A 14,565-nucleotide genomic window follows, 5' to 3' on the forward strand; every position below is an offset into this window, starting at 1 on the left:
ATTCAAGCTAGGGTTGTCCCGGTCCGATCATGTGATCGGAAATTCGGGGCTGATCACGTCATTTTCAAATTATCGGATCGGGAGCAAAAAAACATGATCGGGACATCCTTGTATCAATATTATATCCATATCATATTAGACTGGATATTGTCTGTGATTTTGGATATTGTACTATTATGATATGGCATAAAGTATAAACCTGTTCCATTATAATATAAATATCGGATTGGGAAAGATCGGTATCGGGAGCAAAATAACGTGATCGAGATCGCAGACATCCCTATAATTTAAGCCCTATACAGTATGTGGTTTCCAAACTGGGTGTCGGGACACCCAATCGGGTCCCCCAAATTATTTCCCCAGGTGATTAGCTTAATGTGCAACATTGTTGTCTCACTCAACAAACCAACAAACTGTGTATACAGGGCCAAAAGTGTATACAGGGCCATTACTGCATCAAATGTAAATGTAATCAACAAACTGTAAAAATGTTGTCAAACATTGGCCAAATTTTGCTCAAATATTACCTAAGAAAGAGGCAAACATTTTGAAAATAGCTGATCTACAAGCTCATTATGAGTTTGTAGATCAGCCAGTGATTATGTGCTCGGCAGTCTGTTCAGGCTCGCCACACGAAGGGGATTCGGGACTCTTCCCCCACCGAGTCCCCTCGAGTCACGAGTCACTACAATGCAGTGAAATATTAATTATACCCATTTAATGAGGAGCCCATTGACATTAACATTATAAGAGAGTTGAATGGCACTTATAGACAGCCAGGGGCGACTGTGGCTCAAGAGGTAGAGCAGGTCGTCCAATGATCCATGGGTCGGCGGTTCGAATCCCGGCTCCTCCTGTCTACATGTCGAAGTGTCCTTGGGCAAGACACTGAACCCCAAATTGCTCCCGATGTGCTGGTTGGTACCTTGCATGGCTTCCGCCGCAATCGGTGTATGAATGTGTGTGTGAATGTAATGCACAATCTATGTAAAGCACCTTGGATAAAGGCGCTATATAAATGCACCATTTACCATTTAACAGCTATCTTGTTAAGTAACAGAGTGCAGTGTTTTCTGTATCTATAAAATGAGAAAAACAATCTGGTCTCGCCTCAAACTCAACCCCCTCCCACACTCGGTCTTGACTCGGACTCGCTTTAGGTGGACTCGACTACAACACTACAACAGCAATCATATGTCTCTTACTGTAGTCTTACAGTGCTCGTATATTTGATTATTCCACATACAGTAGGCCTATACAGTACATACAGTCTGTGAGTTCATTTGGTACCCAATTTCCCTTTCAGCTCAACCCAACTATTATTTGTATAGGCTTACTCTTTGATAACAGATTAACAGTATCAAAGAGATTTACAGGAAACGCACACACACACACACACACACACACACACACACACACACACACACACACACACACACACACACACACACACACACACACACACACACACACACACACACACACACACACACACACACACACACACACACACACACACACACACACACACACACACACACACACATACATCAAAGGTCACTTTGAGCCTCAACCGGGCAAAAGGAAAAACTTTGACTGGAAAATAAAGGAAGGACCCCTGGGAGTTCTTGCAAAAGAGCAGACAGGTGTGCTGAGAGGGAAATATTCAAATATAATTACAAAACGTTCAGGGGACAGTGAACAACACTGTTGAATGCCATAAACCATAAAGTGACAGTATAGTACCGACAGTGACATATCTATCTATAAACACATGCACAGAATATCTTCATATCTAATCTGTGTGTCGGTCCCTGCCCTGCATAGGCTGCATGCGTATCTGAAGAACCGTCCAACCAATGGAGCTCAAACAGAACCTCAGGTTCACCTCTCGCTTGCAGTGCCATCAGAGGTTGCCCAGAAATGCATCTATATAAACCCACAAATCTCTCTGACAAAGTCTGTCTGTCTGTCTGTCTGTCTGTCTGTCTGTCTGTCTGATCCCTTTTATGCGCAGCATAGCGCTGTTGTCGGGCAGAAAATGTATGTAATCTCAATGTATTAACTTTTTTGTTTTGTCTGTTTTTTTTGTTTTGTCATTTCGTAAATGAATGCCCTACCTCAGTGGTTCTCAACCAGGGGTCCTTAAGGGGGTTCCAGGTCCCAGCCAAATTATATAGAGTTGGTAACCAAATGGACCCTTATATATCTTTAACTCTTGAGAGTGTAAAATTAAACCAAATAGACCATTTGGTTTCACCCCGCAAGAGAAACATTATTGTTAGTAATAGAGTACTTAATTTACAAGAAGTCTACACAATTAGAGAATGTATTGAATAATTCTTATTTTGATCAAGGTTTGCCTAAACCTCTAATACTTTTCCGTCTCATTATGATGTTCTTCCATTGTGTTATGAGTGCTCCCATCCCATTCAGATCTCTTTGCCACCTGTCTTCTCTCCTATGGTATACATTGTAAAGCGCTTTGAAGGGTATAGGACGGACTAGAAAGGCACTCACTAAAAGTCACTATACAATTAACACAGTCCATTTGCAGAACCTCTTTAAAGAGTAGCAGCAGGAACGAGTTACAACCGGCTGCTGTTGCCAAAAGGCTCCGCTGAAAGGTCTCAGGAAGTTGTTTTGTTGTGCAGCAGTTAATGAACTCTGTTGATGTCATGTTCTCTCGAGTATTGATTCAGTGGTGGAAATAATTAAGTAACATTTTAACTTTTTACTTTACTGGGGTATTTCTAATATATCGCAAAGGCAAATATGTGTACTTTTATTCCACTACAATTATTTGAAAACTGTTAGTGAGCATTAACCACTTCATCCCTATACTTTGGCTACTTGAAATCAGCAGATCTACAAGCTCACAATGCGTCGCTTTGTGAGATTGTAGATCTGCTATTTTCAAAAGCTCCGTTTTGATAATGAGTCCTTCTACTTTTGGTACTAGTGTACTTTTATGCCAATACTTTTGTATACTTTTACTCAAGTTAATTTTGTATTTCTTATGGTATTGATACTTTTACTTACAGTAGGTAAACAATTATAAGTATTTCTTCCACCACTGTATTTATTTATTTATTTTATGCGGCCATTTCCTATGCATACCAATGAGTGTGGCATTGTAACTGACAGCATACCATAACCATTTGCATATTGGTTGCAAATTGCATATTTCCGACATTTCTGACCTCATTAAATGTTTGATTTGTAGGTTTATATAGGCCTAGAACTTAATCGAGTGGCAAAGTGAGTTTAACATAGTTTAATGCAATCAGATAGGACTTTTCTGTTTGGATGTATGGGCTGTCAGAAAGTCGTTTTTTGCCACTCAGTAAAAGAGTATTACTCAGTAATAGAGTATTACTCAGTAATAGAGTACTCAGTAATAGAGTATTACTCAGTAATAGAGTTATTGCGACTGTAGGTCGCAGATTACTATGAAAACCTACAAAACCCGTCCATCAGTCGTATCACGCCTCCATATATGGTTATCAGTCCATCACGCCTCATGACATCAGGCCCCATGACATCACGTCTCCATATATGGCCTTCTCCATATATGAAGATCACGACACTGACCTCATCAAACCCTGGATAGCCATACATGGAGAAGACTGGATCATCACCTAGATCTGCATATATGGACCCTGGGACCCAAATCCGGGAGGGCTGCTCAGGATACGCAAACATAAACAATGAACTTAACAAGACACTTCACACACACTCCTGCACCACACGCCGCCTTCACCCGCCCCTCCCCAACCCCTACCCGCAATCCTGCTGCTCCGGCTGTGCTTCCACTTTTTTCCTACGCGCACGCAGCCCCTCCAACCTGAAGGGTGGTGTGAGGGTAGTGTTTGTTTGATTGTTGCCCAGACCTACAACCCGCCCTGCCCCCCCACCCAAGTACATTCTGTGCCTGCACGATACAATGACAATTGTAATGTGATGTGATGTCTCCGTATGCCCCCTCCCCCCCCTCCCTCTCTGTCAATACCCCCACCCCAACTCTGCCCATACCCCCCCCCCCCCCCCCCTATCCTTCTTTTTCTTTTTTTTCTGATGCAAGTGGAGAAATCAGTGGCGGCGCGCATAGTCGCAACGGCTCAGTGCACTCCCAGCACATCATAATTTCGTTGTACTTGTACCTGTACCTGTTACAATGACAATAAAAGCTATCTATCTATCTGTGGAGCCAGCCAGCGGATTTGTGCACGCGGCCATGCCCTGTAGGGCCCTCAGGGCGTCTTACTGGTAAATAATAGAGACGGCAGTGCCCCTCCCATCCACTTGCATGGAGTTGCTCACCCAGCACATGAGGCGATTTCACCCCTTCTTCCTGCATAACTTCCGGATATGATGACGCACATGCCCTCTATTGATGATATGCACACGACTGCCATCTTGCCAGCAAGGTGCTACCTAGGTGCAACTTCCCATAGACAGCTCATTCATCCAAACAGAAAAGTCCTATTTATTTGTATTAAATGACGTCAAACTCACCAACATTGCAGCTGTACGAAAATCTTGAATTATCTTCTTTATCGTCTTACTATCTGCAAAGTGTCCACCGTAGACATGTTATGAGCTACTTCATGTCAAGAAATTCCTTGCAGATGATTATTTTTCTAAGTGAGTTTGGAAGCACTCGTTATCAGTAAAGCAACCTCCTGCTGCCTCCTGCATTATGTGCAAATTCAAAACAGGTGGTACACATGGGCTGTTGAGTGATAAGTCAACGAGCACTTCCAAACTCCAGCACAGGAATTTGACAGTGGATTTTTATTAAACAAACACATTGCAGATAGAGGATAATTCAAGCTTTCCGTACAGCTGCAATGTTGGTGAGTTTGACGTTTTTTAATACAATTAGATAGGACTGTTCTGTTTGGATGAATGGGCTCTCTATGGGAAGTTGCACCTATAGGTAGCGCCTTGCTGGCAAGATGGCAGCCGGGTGCATATCATCAATTGACTGTAGACTTAGGCTTTCATTGACTGTTTTATTGTTGTTGCAATGGAACTCTGTGGACATGATTCTTCAACCATTGTGTGTGGTTCGATTTATATAGTGTGTTGGATGTTTGTCTAACACGGTAAAGAGTGTATCAATGGAACCAAATGTGGGTCCATTTTGGTGAATGAACACTATGGATTTTAATGTATGTGGGCAACAAACCAGCTTCCCCTTTGGTGATCAATAAAGTTCATCCTATCCACAGTGGAAGGGATCCACGGGGTCACAGATGGGGTCAAAGCCCCCCCGGACATGTAAGATCTGGTGCTGTCTGGATGTAGACTATAGTCTAGATCAGGGGTTCTCAACCCGTGGGTCGCGACCCCTCGGGGGGTCGCCAAATTATTTTAGGGGGTCCCCAAATTATTTATTATAACAAAATAAAAAATAAAAATATTTTCACGATTTTTCAAAAATAGCAGACCTACAAGCTCGTAGCGCTATGAGCTTGTAGATCTGCTATTTTTCAATAGCTAAATTATAACAATGCTTAAAACACCAAAAGGGGTTCCCGCCCAAAATGGTTTAAGGTTATTGTAGCAGTCAATTTATATTGGGGGTCGGGAGGGGGCGGGGCGGGGGTCCCGAGACATTGCCAAAGCATTTCCGGGGGTCCCCGGCCAAAAACGTTGAGAACCCCTGCTCTAGATCAGTTGAGGACAGTTGAGTTGATTTAGTTGTAGTCATAGCCTTCTGGATTCCATTTAGTTTGAGTCATATTAAATAAATAGTATCGTGAGCTTTTGGACTGGTGTTGCTCGACCAAAAAAGAAATGCTAATGTATAAAACCCCCTCGGGGTCCCGGACCAACTGTTGAAGACCCCTGTTAGGAACCACTGGTCTACAATATCAGCACATCAGTACAGCAAGAATTCAACACATAGCCAGAGACATTAAATTACTTGAAGAGGTTTATTTCACTTACTGTAAAGCAGTAGTCCATTCCATAATGATGCCTCTTGTCAAGCTGGTGTGGTTAATCTTCTCCCACGTTTTGCACAACCCCTTACAGCCTTCAAAGGAGAAAAGAACATTGCATTAAAAGAGCAAAACTGCCAATGTTATTATTTGAGCTGTGGCCCTAACTCGCTTAATTGTTCGCCATTTACTTCTGGAGTTGGACATGCTGGAATTAAAATTATTCTCTATCGATTTGGTGAGCAGCGCTGGGGAGCAGATTGATGAAAACCAACTTTGACAAGTGTAATTCAGCTGGCCCGTTGTTGGGTGTGTGGCGCGCGGATCGAGCGGACAACAAATCCTGCCGAAGATTAGGCCCACATCTAATCTGCTCTCTACAGGCCAGGGTAGACTGGCCAGGGGTGTAATTATGCTTCTGATGTGATTTCTAATTTATTTTCCGATGCCTCATATCACCCTCCCTAACCGACCCTATCCACCCACCAGCAAACAAATAGAGCTTTGGCCACCCTCTGCAACCCCAGCAGCAGTGCATTGTGGGGATGTTCAACTTCATTAGTCATTTTAACATATTAAGACCTGAGGCCGATTCTACAAAAACTTATATTTCTATATCAACAGTTCTCAAAACAAAATGTCCTTTCACATATAGGAATAGTGTTGAGTTTGTCGACTAAAACTATGACGAAAAATGTTTGTCGACTACTTTTTTCCATACCCAGTTCACCTAACTTTGATAGTACAGGGAAAACATGCACATGTATAATGATACTCTGTTTGCTCTTTTTTGCACTCTTTATTGTCTCCACCAGGCATGGGGAGAGAGTATGTTTCTATCCTCTTTTGTGCTGTTGTTGCTGTGTGATGTTATCTATGTTGCTGGCTGCATTGTCTGAAGGAAGCCCCCCTCGTAGCAGTTTTCTTCTCCGGCATATTTTGTTTCCTGGCCAAGCTTTAACAGATTTTGCATTTCTCCACTGCACTAGAAATTGTTTCAACTCTGAGGTCATACTTGGGGATCAAGCGCATCCCAAATTTGAGAACATAATTGGTCCTACTTGATCCCATAAAAAAGGCTAATATAAAACAGCCTACATTTGTGGAAAGTGAGAAAACAGCTTCAATCAGTTTCAGACCGATAATCTTAACTCACTGATGAAGAAAATGCAAATGGCCACATAACTGTATACAAGTCTCTGTCCACTGATTGGTCCTGACTCCTGGCGCTGTATACATAAGTCTAAATGCATTATGTAAATATGTAGGCTAGCACCACATCCAGTCGTAATGGATGTGCTGCTTGCTTTTAGTTTTTAAATCAAAGCAAAGCCTTTGACTTAACTTTGCACCGTAAAGCCAACTCTCTCTTCTCTGCTGGTATTGTGTGTTAGCGCTGATCAAGGCCCCTGAAACAGTGTGCTACTATAAAGAGGACCGCACAATTAGACCATTGGAATCACCTGCCGATCAATTAACCCTGCATGGCACCATGCTCCAATGAGTCACTCCTCCCATCTAGGCAGTCTACCGGTAGGCTATAATATACAAAGTAGCCATATTGGAAAGAAATGAGCCTCCTTACTTCCTCCTTCACAGGTCTTACCACGTATACTAGACTCTGTTCCATTGAGTGTAGCACAGTGGTTCTCAAGCTTTTACAGACCTCCATAACTGCACATGGTGCCAAGTTTGGTGCAGAAACTTAACCAGACGTCAGTATACATGAGTCGGCCCCCACGCAGGCTGGTCAGCGGGTGCCCCGAGTCCCAAACTGTGGGTAGACCGATATTTTAATGGGTCGTGAGTAAAAAAATCTGTTATTTTCGTTTCCTACATTTCATTTTTAAGTATACAAATTTAAACATGAAAAAAAAAAAAAAAAAGTAAGAAATTCCATAAATTTTAAAAATAGTGGAAATAGCAGATCTACATTGGGCCTCTAAGCTTATACAACACAAACACAATTTGACACATTGTAAGCTTTGATATTTTTACTAGTTTGGGTAGCAGGAGACATCAAATTTCTCTGTTGGGTTACGGGTAACTAGCTAAAAACGTTTGCAAATATGCACTGCTCTAGGCAATTTAAATATAGGACAGAGACTATTGAGTGAGAGTTCACAGAAATGCTAATAGTGCATATGGAAATGGTCAATGTCCATGTCCAATTTAATATCTATTCCCTTGGCACTGGTTCTGGTAAATGGTCATATATCGCCTTATTTATCCAAATCGCTGTAGATGTGCATTACATTCCCCCATTCACACACACATTACTCATACACCAATGGCGGAGGAATTAAACCATGAAAGGCACCAACCTGCACATCAGGACTTTCGGGAGTAATTATAGGGGTTTATAGGAGTCTTGCTCAAGGACACTTCGACACTAACGCTGGGGGAGCCCGGGGTTGAACTGGGAATATCGCAGTTCCCATCCGGTCGCTCTACCCCTGAGCCACTGGTTTGTTATACTGTTTTTTGTTTTTTGTAAAATACAAGACACAACGGAACAATCCAAGACATCAAATTACAGAATAGCTTACATGCAAGAGGAACAAAAAAAACAACCCAAAAAATAACAATTATGGGTGGGATCGATGACCATCAAAAAGCAGGGATAAATATGCATCCAATAGTGAAAGATTGCTGTTAGACTGTTGAGTGAGAAAACAATGTTGTACATTTCATTTAAGCTAATCATCCGGGGACCCCCCAAAATATATTTTGGGGGGCAGAGTTTGGGAACCACTGAGCTATAGCCTATAGGATGGTGGTGTGGGTGAATTTGAAAGCCAGCATTCACTACATAATTAGAGACAAGCCTGACAGTCGCAGGAGTACAATCAGTCATGTCGTGCACCACAGCAGCCAGAAATGTGCCGCATTTACAGTGGCACAATGACAGGCAGGCAGAGATACAGTACTGTAGGGATTCATTCTTACAATTAACTGACTGTGCCAGGAAATGATGACACATGACAGACACTACAGAGACACTGACGCGCTCTCACTCTCACCCTCTCTCTCTCTCTCTCTCTCTCTCTCTCTGAATCATTCTTAACATTGAGGCAGGAGAAGGCTTAAGCTTAAGTGTGTGTAAGTGTGTGTAAGTGTGTGTGTGTGTGTGTGTGTGTGTGTGTGTGTGTGTGTGTGTGTGTGTGTGTGTGTGTGTGTGTGTGTGTGTGTGTGTGTGTGTGTGTGTGTGTGTGTGTGTGTGTGTGTGAGAGAGAGAGAGTATACTGGGTCAGTGCTCCAGTTGGCAGCAGTTAGAAAGACCCTAACAGACCCACACTGCTATTGGCCTGGAGTTTCAGGCCATGAATGACCCAGCCTGGAAACCAGACAAATCTGTCACAGCAAAAAATAAAAAAAGGCCCTGGGGAGATTGGTCTGACACTCCTCAGTTTGAATGACATTTTGCTCACCCCATAGTTGTGGGTGACCAATCAGAGCCCACTATTCAAAGTGGGATTTTTTTTTTTTACATTTTTTAATCTGTTTGTAACCACCAAAGTTCCAGACTAATATTGGTGTGGCCATATGCCAGGCTATGTGAATGACCCAGCCTTAAGATGGCTGCAGGCACATGGAGGAAAGCAATCTCGCACGCACGCACGCACGCACGCACACTGGGTGATAATTTGTTTTGGGTCACTATGCCTTTTCGCCCTGAAATTGCAGCCATTGTGAGTTGTGACACAGATTTATTCCATTTGCGAGCAACATTACAGTGTAGGTATATGGATACTTTACTGATCCCTGCAGGGACATCTGGTTGCCATGCTGCTGCTTTTTAAAGCCAGACATTTCCTTTCTAGCTCTGGGACCCCAATTTATATTGTAAAATCAATGTTAATTTAACTCTGAGAGTGTACAAATGGAACCAAATGGAGCCGTTACAGACCATAAGGGCCCATTTGGTTCCAAACTATCATTTAGCTGGGGACCCCCTGGAACTCCCTCAATGACATCTGGGGGTCCCCGGACCTCACTTTGGGAACCACTGCTATAGTAAGCACATGGCAGAGTCACGTTTACCGCCTGACCCAGAAAATAGAAGATCTGCAAGCTCACAACAACACCATTTTTGCCGAATGTTATACAACATTTTGGCCCCCCAAAAAATGCAAATCCAATCACATCTCAGGACGAGTCCTTTTAGTGAGCCAGTACCGGATGGCAGCCGGAACGAAAGAACGGCTTAAAAAAAAGAAAAAAAAACGTACATGTAGTGTGCACTCGTTGTGCTGAGCAGTTGGCTGAAGGTGCTTTGCTGGCTGTTACAGGACAGCGCCGTACGACAGGCCAATATGACAACGGATCATTTCAGTGGCGGAAGAAAAGTACTCACATTGTTACTTAAGGGACCACTTCACCACTTTTCAACCTATCTCCATAAAATTGGTAATCACTATATATTCAGGATAAAGTAACAAAAAATAATTCCTACTTGGTCTGTGTCTCATATAGGAGGGCTGTGGGCAGTTCTCAGAAAGATTATTTCTTTTAATATTTAGATTTTTGTTATTGTGAGAACAATGGCTTCCATTGTTGCATTGCAACTATTCAGGAATAGAAAGCCTGTAATTTCTATTAGCCAGGGTTCCTCGTCGATGATGGACGTGTTTCTGAACTGCCCACAGCCCTCCTATGAGACACAGAGTGAGTAGGAAAGAATTGTGCTATTTCATCATGATCATTAGTGAGGACCAATAATATGAAGATAGGTTGAAAAGTGTTAAATGTGCATGAGTAAAAGTATAAAAGTATTGGCATTCACCCATTTAGACCAGAGGGCGATTCTACAAATAAGGATTTATTTGTACAATTTTCTGAAAAACCTATGTTTCTAATTTCTAATATTCTATATCAGTGATTTTCAAACTATTTCATGTCAAGGACCCCGAAAGTTATCTGTAGTTGGCCGCCGACCCCATCTCAAAATATGTAGTTCCAGGAAAACCCCCCCATGCAGAAGCAAAGATTTTAGTTAAAAATCGTTTGCTCTGTGCCGCACTATGAACTTGTAGATCGGCTAATTTTCAATAGCTAAAGTATAACATAATGCTTAAAATACCAAAAGGGGTTCCCGACCCGTCCTGAATGGGTTAAAGTACCAAAAGTAGAAGTACTCATTCAAATACTCAAGTAAAGTACAAAATTGTACGTAAGTACAGTACTTAAGTTACTGTAAATGTAATTTGGTTACTTTCCACCACGGATAATTTTTTTGGCCCTTGTTGTGCGTCTATCTTTTCCATGCTGGCCCTTTAGTGTGAAGCGATCCTGCGTTCCCCTTCACCAGCCCGTACGAATGTGTGCTGAATGTGAATGCTTGAATATCACGAGGTCACGCTGAAGTGATGCGGTTAAGTCACGATGGTGAGACGAGCGGGGCCATCGGCTGTGTGTTGCTGTGTGGTTTTCCTACATTTCCGGGAGCCGCGCCAGCGGGCACCGCATGTGGCGCTGCCCGCTTCATTTGACCAAACCCCATGAGCTCTTTCACTGGGCATGGGAGCCATGGCAACAGTAACTGGCTATGATCGGACCCCCCCTATGCCCCCCAACCACCACCTCGATACACACACATATCACGCATGCACGCACACACACACACACACACACACACACACACACACACACACACACACACACACACACACACACACACACACACACACACACACACACACACACACACGGTGTGGGGCCGTCAGAAGTGTGTGTGATTGACTTGTGGTCCCACGGCCCGAAGGGCCTCCTCACCAGTGAACGCTGTAGGCAGTATATAATCAAAGCTAGGTCGAAACTGTATTATCAGCCGCTCAATAACAGCACTAGGATCCACCGAGCGCCCGCCCGCCCCCCACAGGCAGCACAAAACGGAAATAACGCTGCATGGCAGCCCTGAAGAGAAGGAAAAACAATCAAAACCGTTATCCGGTATATGGGAATATTGTGACAGTTCGTTTCCTTCGGGAGAGCAACTAGGATACGTGTGACAGCAACGCTTTTTCACAGTTTGAGGTTAAATTATCCTTTATTTTATTTATTTTTTACTACTGGATGAATATTGAATACTGTACTTTTCGGGACATTTGAGGCGCATGTGTTGGAGGACGTACAGGACACCCTAATGACCTTACCGGGTGGCTGGAGACATACGTTTACAGGTAGGCTGTGATTCTTCTCGCTGTCGTTCAGTGTCCATCCACTGTGCAGGTGCTCTGCCGTCAGGTTGGGGTCGAACAATACATGGACATATATGGGAGGAATTCACAGATTACACAGATGAAAGAGTCACGGATGGTTTGCGCTCTAAACTCAAGGTTTACTACAGTTGGAGGCCATCGATATTGTCCTTTTTTTTTTGCTGAGGTTTGCGTGATCTGCGCAAAACCCCTTTTGGTGTTTTAAACATTATGTTATAATTTAGCTATTGAAAAATAGCAGATCTACAAGCTCATAGCGCGCCACCGAGTGGCACGCTATGAGCTTGTAGGATTTAGAAGGATTTTTTAAAATGTTGAGGTCAGGCCTAAATGGGTCAAATGATAAGGGACAATATCGGTGGCACCCAACTGTATATAGGGCTGAAGATAGGTGTGAGAGGCCAGCATGAAAGTCCACAAACAACAAAAAGGCTTGCACGCTGAAAAACGAACATTGGGGCTTTTTGGATGCAAAAGAGAGTCCTTCACTTACAAAAGTAACACGGTGAACTAAAGTGACACAGAGAGTGGACGTTGCAGTCCTCAGTCCATATCATCAACACAGTGTTATGTGTCCTAAAAACTAAAATGCAGTGTGCAAGCCTTTTTTGTTGTTTACAAATCCCACAGATGTCCTGTATATACAGTTGGGTGCCACCGATATTGTCCCTTATCATTTGACCCATTTAGGCCTGACCTCAAAATTAAAAAAAAATCCTTCTAAATCCTCCAGTTTTCTGAAATAAATATTTTCACGATTTTTCAAAAATAGCAGACCTACAAGCTCGTAGCGCGCCACTCGGTGGCGCGCTATGAGCTTGTAGATCTGCTATTTTTCAATAGCTAAATTATAACATAATGTTTAAAACACCAAAAGGGGTTCCCGCCCAAAATGGGTTAACTGTCCTTTTGCGCAGATCACGCAAACCTCAGCAAAAAGAAAAGGACAATATCGATGGCCTCCAACTGTATAGGCTTTAATTTGAAGTCAAAGTTTCTGCATTCAGGATCACATCAGTATAATCATGTGTGCAAACAGTAATTGAACTGTCCTGGACTGTAAGATTGAACCATAGTGGCTTTATTAACTGAGTGGCAATCTCCTTTAATAATTACCGGCCCTATTCCTAATTCTAACCCAAAACGTAATAACTTAAAGTTAATGCAAGACCTAACCTAACCCTATAAACCTCAAAACCCTCAACAAGAGTGTACCAAAACAAAGGACAGCTTACTTTTATTTGGCACACATTTGTGAATGTTAACATTAGGATGGCCTTAGCCTTCCCTTCTTACCTGTACAGTGTAAACTATAACTATTCAAGGAATCAGGCAGGCTCCTTTCTCATGAACCTGTAATGGAGGTAAACTTGATCTAACATTCATCTTAATCACATGAAGCCTAGCATCCATATTCTGGGGTGAAACATTTAGAGAAAATAGCCAATCTCTACAAGCTCACAACACGGTCACAGCTGGTCTCCAGTCAAAATCAAACCATTATAACCAATAGGCCTATCTCACAGCCCGTTTTTCACGCCCACTTCCGGTAAATAGTGGTGACTTTAACATGGGCATTTACACGTTTTTTTCTCTGGAGAATCTAAGTACATTTTCTAATGTAAAAATGTGACAGACCAATATTATTATGAAGCAAACAAGATGGTAAATCAGGTCGAGCAGATAGAACAAACCTTACCTTGAGAAAACAAAAGTTGTAGACTTCTTAAATAACCTCTGTTAACATGTAGCGTCTATGGAGTGACGTCACGCTATCACCACTAACCCCGAAAGGGGGCGTATTTAGGGGGGCGGGGAAATTCTGTGAGATAGGCAAATTGAACCAGAGCAATAGCAATTTTCAGTGAAGAGTTTTGGTGTAGAGGGAAAGGGAGGGGACCATGGACAGATCCCTGGGCTGGGGGACCCTAGTCAACTAAGTATTTAGGGTTTAAGTGGTTAACTAGGGGTTGATTGACTGATTGATTTATTGATTGATTTAATTTATTTGGTGATCAAATTGATTTTTTACAAAAATGTCTGCCACGTACAAGCCAGCATGGCAATGACCCCTGATAATGATATAACTTTTACTTTTTGTGATTTTACTCAAGTAAAATGTGAATACATAGGCCTAAGTTTCACTTGTAACAGAGTTTCTATTTTGTTTCTATATTGTTTTGTTTGTGTTTTTGTAACATTTCATTGTATCGTCTACTCAGGCTTATGTGAACACCCCAGACAGTTTTGAAGTTGCTCAATTCAGTATTTAGATATTTAATATTTATTTTACCGGCCCAGCCCCCTTCCTATACAAACCCATTACAACTTCAAACTCCATTTTAACCATGATAGATTAATCAAAAACGCCCGTCCTTTTTTCTGTTGACTGA

This window comes from Electrona antarctica (genome assembly GCF_951216825.1).
Source record: "Electrona antarctica genome assembly, chromosome: 23".
Classification (NCBI taxonomy): Eukaryota; Metazoa; Chordata; class Actinopteri; order Myctophiformes; family Myctophidae; genus Electrona; species Electrona antarctica.